Genomic DNA, 7,644 nt, shown 5'->3' with positions numbered 1-7,644 from the left:
CAAATTTGCTTTATTAAAAAAAAAAAAAAAAAAAAAAAAAAAAGCCTGGTCTTCAAAGTGACAGATTAACATCATATCCTGGTTCTGCCTTTTTGTTGTGTGACCTTGGGCAACCTCACCAGCTTCTTAAATCTCACTTTTTTCATTTATAAAATAGGGGTGTTTCTTTCTTGTGCAGTGCGTTTTATGTTAAATAAGTCCATGCATATCTATTAGATTGGTGCAAGAGTAATTGCAGTTTTTGCCATTACTTTTAATACCCCATTGTTTTGTACTTGTTAAGGGCTAAGTAAATGTTACTTCCCTTCCCCCTCCTGTCCCAGTGGACTGGCTTCATAGTTCCTGTCTGTTGTCTTTGGGAGGCCACCAAATCTCAAGGCTATTTATAGGGAAACGATGATTGAGCTACCCTAGCTCAAAACGTGATCCAGTCTTCCCTAGATCAGACGGCTGAACCACATTTTTCTGTAGGTCTATCCATCCATCCATCCGTCTGTCCATCCCATCAACACTTACTGAGTGGCTACTTTGTGCCAGACACCATAAGTGCTGGGAAACACTGCTGCATAAAGCCGCCATGGTCCCTGCATTTGGGAAATACAATGTCATGGGGAAGACAGGCAATAAACAAATAAGTCCATAATTACCAATTGTTACATAAAGTGCTATAAGGAACAGGGAGCAGCAAGGGACAAAGAAAGCCTCTCAGAGGATTTAACATTTAAAATGAGAACTGAAGTTGGAAGATCAGCCAGTCATTGGAAGATCAGAGGGAAAGCTCCTGCAGTATCCTATCATTGTAGTCCTATAAACATCCAAAATAATTACAGAGTATACATGAAAGACAGAATCCCTGCCAAGGAGAATCTTCTCACATGTGAACATTGTAACATCTATTATGTTTCTCAGAAGTGTGTTGGCCTACTTCCTGTTCCTTAGAAGTCAGACAACCAGAAAAGTAGGTTCCCACTGTAATAATATAAACTTATTTGAAGAATGAGTTACAGAGATGGGACATAATGGAAAATAAAAGTGAGAACAGGTAAGCAGTGCTTAGATTATAGTGCAGCATCCTGAAAAGAAATGGGATTTATAGTCTGAGTTCAAATTTTGTCTTCACTCACTCCCTATATGACCTTAAGTAAGTCACTCAAACTCTGTGAGCCAGAGTTTTCTCATCTGAGAAGTGAGAATAATGATTCAAGGTTGTGTTCCAAGAATTAAATAAAATGGCGAATACATTGCATCTTACATATAAATGTATTGCCCTGCTTTACTTAGAACATTCCTCTGTGTCATTTCATCATAAAAACAATTAATTCTTTATACTCTTAGTTCTTAGTTCTTCAGTCTTACTACAGAAATGTCAACTTTTAAAAACAGCAAGTACATTCCTTTCTCTTAAATATCTTCCTCTAACCTTAGCTCTTGGTTTGCAATCCTTAGTTCTGTGCTAAATCTTACTACTCTAGGTGGTAAATCATTCTAGATTTTCCTAAATCCCCACCTGAAACCACTTCAGGCAATCTGGGCAGCAGCAGCAAGTAAGTATGGCCCAGCCAGGTGGGGAGTCATGAACGCTGTTTTGGGGCTTCTGGTGCTGCACACACCTGCAGGTAAGATAGCCATGGGGCTCGGCCTGGCTTGACATCTGGACTTTGGATCCTCCAGACAAATTATGTTTCCCTTTCTTCTGCGTTGTCTGCAGCTGCTCTGTGGTAGGGCTTCTATTAATGCTTCAGGCAAGGGGTGGGGTGAGAGAGAAGAGAAAGCACACAGGTAAGTGTTCTCTCTGGAGAGTCTTCTCTGTTAGGGGTGGCTCAAAAGGGCCCACAATCTTCAGCCCTAGACTGAGCCCTGACCTCTGATGGACAAATCACTCTCACGACCTCTGTTCTCATCTGTAAAATGGGATAACACTAGCTTTGCTAACAATAATCCCTGGATTGTTGAGGCTCAGATAAGTCATTGCATGTGAAAGCTCTATATTGACTAAAATGCTGTACAGACATCAAGTGTTATTAATATACATATATCCTGTGCCACATTCAGCATGTGTGATTGACCCAGAAGCTTTCAGACCTACTCAGGACTGAGCTACTAGAAGGGGATTTTTCTAGGTCAATGAGTAATGGAAAGTGTCTCAAAGGTATTGCCTGTTTTTACTGTGAAAGGACAACCTCAGAGATAGGCTTCATAGGAAGAAGAATGCAAGGATTGACAATTAACAGATAATTATGTACAAAACTAGCCTATTCTGATACTTTCTGTGATTTATTTGGGCAAATTATAAAACATGCTCTTAGCTTAGGTTAAACAAAGCTCACTGAATTAATGGGAACTGATCAAATCTTTATTTCTGCTATTTCCTGTTCTTAGCAGGAAGAAAAAAAAAATGCCCTGGTGAGTGACAGGAAGAAATAAAGACAACTGATTTTATGCCGATGGTGCGTCTCTCAAGTAGACCAAGATAATCATCTGTAAAGTGCTCATATTTAAAAAGATGCGCCCGTAATTTAGGCTTGCAAGAAATAGATTAACATTGGTCATTCATGTGCCGGTTTTTAAATTTCTCAACCTGTTCTCAACGTGGGTTGTACTGATTTATGCTTTTCTGTGGTTTTCTACTATACATATGCCTTTCTGCTGAGAAGTTAACTGTGGAAATAGGAGATGAGAGGAAATAGCAATGGGTTACTCTCCTTGTATGTTTTCCCTAAATTATTTCAAGACACTGCTTCAAAGAATCCTTAATCTGTGGTAGTATTTAAATTGCAGAATAGGATGCTTTTTCCAGTCAAAATTAAAGTTTCTAATAATTCTAGCTAGCATGAAATGGGAAGATCTGAAAGGCCGAACTCACCTGCACACTTTTCACCTTTGATGTCTAGCAATAAGGTAGTAACTAGACTGTAATAGAAATGCATTACAATTTGCTTGCAAAATTGTAGAAGGCAGAACTATTCCAGGCACTAGCAGGTCAAACAGAAAAGAGTTATATTTTATATGTTGTATTAAATAATAATGAAAAGTAACCTAATAGGAACCAGTTCCAAAATCCTTTCTGGATAATTTGGTACATTTGAAATCTGGTGTGCTTTTCATGCCTCTCTTAAGCACTCTATAAAACAAAATTCTCTCAAATGTGTTAGAACATTTCTGTTTTGATTGGCTCAGAGAGGCTGGAGGTACTTGAAATGATTTATAATGAACTAAGCACATGGCATGGCATCACCAGGCAGTCTCTTCAGAGCCTCTTGCCCATTTTATAGAAATTGCATAGCTGGGAAGTAACACAATGAAAATCTTACACTGCTTGTTGAAAGTTGGATCACAATTCCGAAGTCTAAGTAAAAGTTTATAGAATGAACATTATTTTCATCTTTCAAAAAGCTAGATGTTTTAATTTATTTGTATTATTGTTTGTTTTTTATTTTTTCTTTTTTTTTTTTTTTTTTTTTTTTTTTTTTTTTTTTTTGAGACACGGTTGCCCAGGCTGGAGTGCAACAGTGCAATTATAGCTCACTGCAACCTTGAACTCCAGCACTCAAGCAGTCCCCCTGGTCCAGCCTCCTGAGTAGCTAGGACGACAGGTGAATGCCACTATACCTGCCTAATTTACTTATTATTATTATTTTTTGTAGAGACAGGATTTCACCATGTTGCCTAGGCTGGTCTCAAACTCCTGGCCTCAAGTGATCCTCCTGCCTCAGCCTCCCGAAGTGATGGGATTACAGGCATGAGTCACCATGCCTGGCTGTTGTTTTTTTCTATGGCATGTAAAGCAAAGGTTACATTTATTTTGCTTTCTTCTTATTTTAGTTAACCATGGTTTATTTGTAAAATTTCAGAAAGGTCGATTAATGTAAAAGAAGTCAAGACACATAACCACAGAAGTTAACTAAGAAATCAGTTTTTCATAGGACCAGTTAGAGTCCTTAACTGCAAGTAATTAAACAGCTCTGGATGTCTGAAGCTGAAAAAAATGTATTTAAAGGATATTAAGTAGTTCACAGAAAGGAGATCCCGGCTGGAGAACCAAAGTCAGGACAAGATAAATAGATAAACATCCAAAGTCATGTCTGTGGACTGTTCAGGTGAAGATGACACTATTGCCCAAGCTCAGGATTCTACACTGCAGCTTGTGCCGTGGACACAGGAGATGCCACTAGAACTGCTGCTTCCAGGACCCCTCCTTCTGTCTTAGCGTTCTTCATGGCCCAGCCTCACTAGCTACAGATTCAAGTGCATATGTGTGATTGATTGATGTAATGTAAGGTAACTGCTCCTCCCAAGCTGCAAGGAGTATATTTGTCACTTTCACTGTCATGGACTCAAAGGTGAGGAATTCTCTAAACACTGATGGGGTTAAGACACAGGGTGGCTATAGAGGGACAGATGTCCCAGTCTTGAAAGAGCAAACTGGTCACTATGATGAGAACTGGTTCTGAAGCTATTTGGTTCCCAAACTTTCTAAACTCAAATATTATTCAGGACCTCAAAGAGTTTGGGTTGATGCAAGTTATATCTACATAGGTAATGGTAAATGCAGTAAATATGGTAATCTAGTAAGGATGGTCCATAGGACATGGTTAGTAGGGTCAATACTTACCATATTAGACATTAAAGGAGAGGCCAAGCATGGTGGCTCATGCCTGTAATCCCAGCACTTTGGGAGGCCGAGGCAGTCAGATCAACTGAGCTCAGAAGTTCAAGACCAGCCTGGGCAACATGGTGAAACCCTGCCTCTACAAAAAATACAAAAATTAGCCAGGCACGGTGGTGTGTGCCTGTAGTCCCAGCTACTCGGATGCTGAGGCATGAGAATTGCTTGAGCCAAGGAGGCGGAAGTTGCAGCGAACCCTTGTGCCACTGCACTCCAGCCTGGGTAACAGAGCAAGACCCTGTATCAAGAAAAAAAAGATAAATTTCAAAAATATTTATTAGTGTATTTAAAATAACAATTACATGTTAACATCAGAACATATTTTGTGAAAGATAGCTATTAATATGTAATTGAAAATGAACAAACAAAATAGTAATAAGCAAAACATTGTTTTACATTTTTGAAATCTCTTTCAGAAGACAGTTGGATTTTCATATGTGCTTCTATGATCATCTGTTGTGATATTGCACGTCCTATAGTCTCTGAAAAACTCCATCATACACTTTTGAGAAATAACATAGAAAAAGGTAAATAGCATTTTAGTACCACTATGAAATAATTTTGATCCTGAAGACTCTTGAAAAGGTGTTGAGATCTCCTTACCACAGTTTGAGAACTACTAGACGATTCACTTTGTGATTAAAATCCGATGATATACATTATATCAAAACACAATTTTCTGGATCTCTTTCTGCATTCCTATCACATATACTGTTATCTGACTTGGAAATTTTGATTGGAGGTTGATATTGAACTGAACCTGCATCAAATTACTAATACGATGGTGTTTTGAATAGACTGCAAAAATAATAGCAGGGCTATATTTTGATTATTTTATTAGTTCTACTTTCTTTAAATTTGAATATTTAAAGCAATGACAGACTCATTCATTTTTCTAAACAAAGCCTTTTATTTTAGAACAGTTTTAGATTCATACCCAACCAACTTCCCTTTTTGCTATAGTATCTTACATGAGCAAGGGTGCATTTGTCACAACTGATAAACCAATATTAACATGTTATTAAATAAGAATTTCCTTAGTTTTCGCCTAACATCATTTTTCTTCTCCAGGATCTCACCCAGGATACCACACTACACTTAGTCATCACATCTCCTCAGGCTCCTCTTGGGTGTAATTATTTCTCAGACTTCCCTTGGTTTTGATGGCCTTGACAATTTTGAGGAGTATATGTCAGGCACTTTATAGATTGTTCCTCAACTTGGATTTGCTTAATGATTTTCTCCTGGTTGCACTGGGGTTATGGGTTCTTGGGAGGAAGACTGCACAGGTAAACATCATACTTATCACGTTATATTAAGGGTACATAGCAACATGACTTATGACTATTGACATTAGCCTTGATCATCTGGCTTGAGGTAGGTTTCGTCAGCCTTCTCCACCCTAAAGTTGTTCTCTCCCCATCTCTTCCTATGTTTTAGTCTTTGGAAGAAAGTCATTATGTGCAGCCCACACTTAAGGAGTGGGGAGTTATACTCCAACGACTTGAGGGTGGAGTATCTGCATAAATTATTCATATATCTTCTGTATGGAAGATTTGTCTGTTCTTTCAACTATTTATTTATATCAATATGAGTTCATAGATATTTATTTTATACTTTGGATTATAGTCTACTACTGCTTTATTTCTTGTGTTGCTCAAATTGCCCTAGCTTTGGCCATTGCAAGCTCTTTTACTTGGCTCCTGGGTCCCTTCCCTTTGAATGCCCCCATTATTGCGCGGTGGTGTTTGCTTGCACTTCCTTCATTCTGGACTACAAGATACTTCAGGCCATCTGTATATTTCCATCCTCAGTCATAGAAGCAGCCAATTCTCCAAGGAGCTTTGATTTCTTTCCTTAGAGAATGGTAGTAGAAACTAAGACCTGAGTGCTAAGTATGCTGTTGTTTCTGAGGTGTCATTACTTTTAGGCACCGTTAGCTGATAGAGCAAGGAGCTATACATGTGTATACAAACCCATGTATATATACATAACCTTCAAATATTTCTATATATAAACATCTGTATCTATATTAAGCTAAATAGGAGTTTTGACCAGATGTCTCCAACTCTGATCCATTGCCATGGCGATCATTTTAGCCCTCTCCCTTTGCATTTTTTATATACTTGCAAAGTTATTTTAACAATAAAGCAATTTTGGAATGGTAGATATGAGAGGAAACAAAAGGCTGAAAAGAACAAGGACTCCAGGAACTAGATGAATGAAACACCCAAGAATGTGTGCTCTTTCCTTCATAGCTAGTTAGTAAGTAGCCACACAGTAAAAGTCTGTGTAGGCTGGGTGTGGTTGCTCATGCCTGTAATCCTGACACTTTGGGAGTCCAGGGGAAGTTAGATTACCTGAGCTCAGGAGTTCGAGACCAGCCTGAGCAAATAGTAAAACCCCATCTCTACTACAAAGAAAAAAAATAAAAAAATTAGCTGGGTGTGGGCCACACACCTGTAATCCCAGCTACTCAGGAGGCTGAGGCAGGAGAATCACTTGAGCCTGGGTGGCAGAGGTTGCAGTGAGCTGAGATTGCACCACTGCACTCCAGCCTGGGTGACAGAATGAGACTCCATCTCAGAAAATTTTTTTTTTTAAAAGTCTGTGTAGTAGTGGATGGACTTGAATCCTGACTCTACTCATTACTGCTTGGATGACTGAGAGCAAGTATGTAACTTCCATGTCCCTTCATTTTCTTATCTTTAAAGGAGGAAAATATAGCACTGTAACTCATAGGAGGATGTGAGGATTAGATGAATTAACATAAGCAACACATTTAGAACAGTGCCAGGCTCATTATTTGTGAACTGTTGTTGCCATGTACACTATGGGGAAAGTACATTATCTCCATTTTACAGATGAAAAATAGAGGCACAGATCTCACAACTAGTAAATTACAGAACATTCTCTCATAATCTGTGATGTTTTAAGAGTTTCTGAACAGGTCTGAACTTAATGCTTTTTCTGTAAAA

Source organism: Cebus imitator, unplaced genomic scaffold (genome assembly GCF_001604975.1).
Source record: "Cebus imitator isolate Cc_AM_T3 unplaced genomic scaffold, Cebus_imitator-1.0 Scaffold113, whole genome shotgun sequence".
NCBI classification, from domain to species: Eukaryota; Metazoa; Chordata; class Mammalia; order Primates; family Cebidae; genus Cebus; species Cebus imitator.
The sequence above is the reverse complement of the archived record's forward strand: the minus strand, read 5'-3'. Positions refer to the sequence as shown.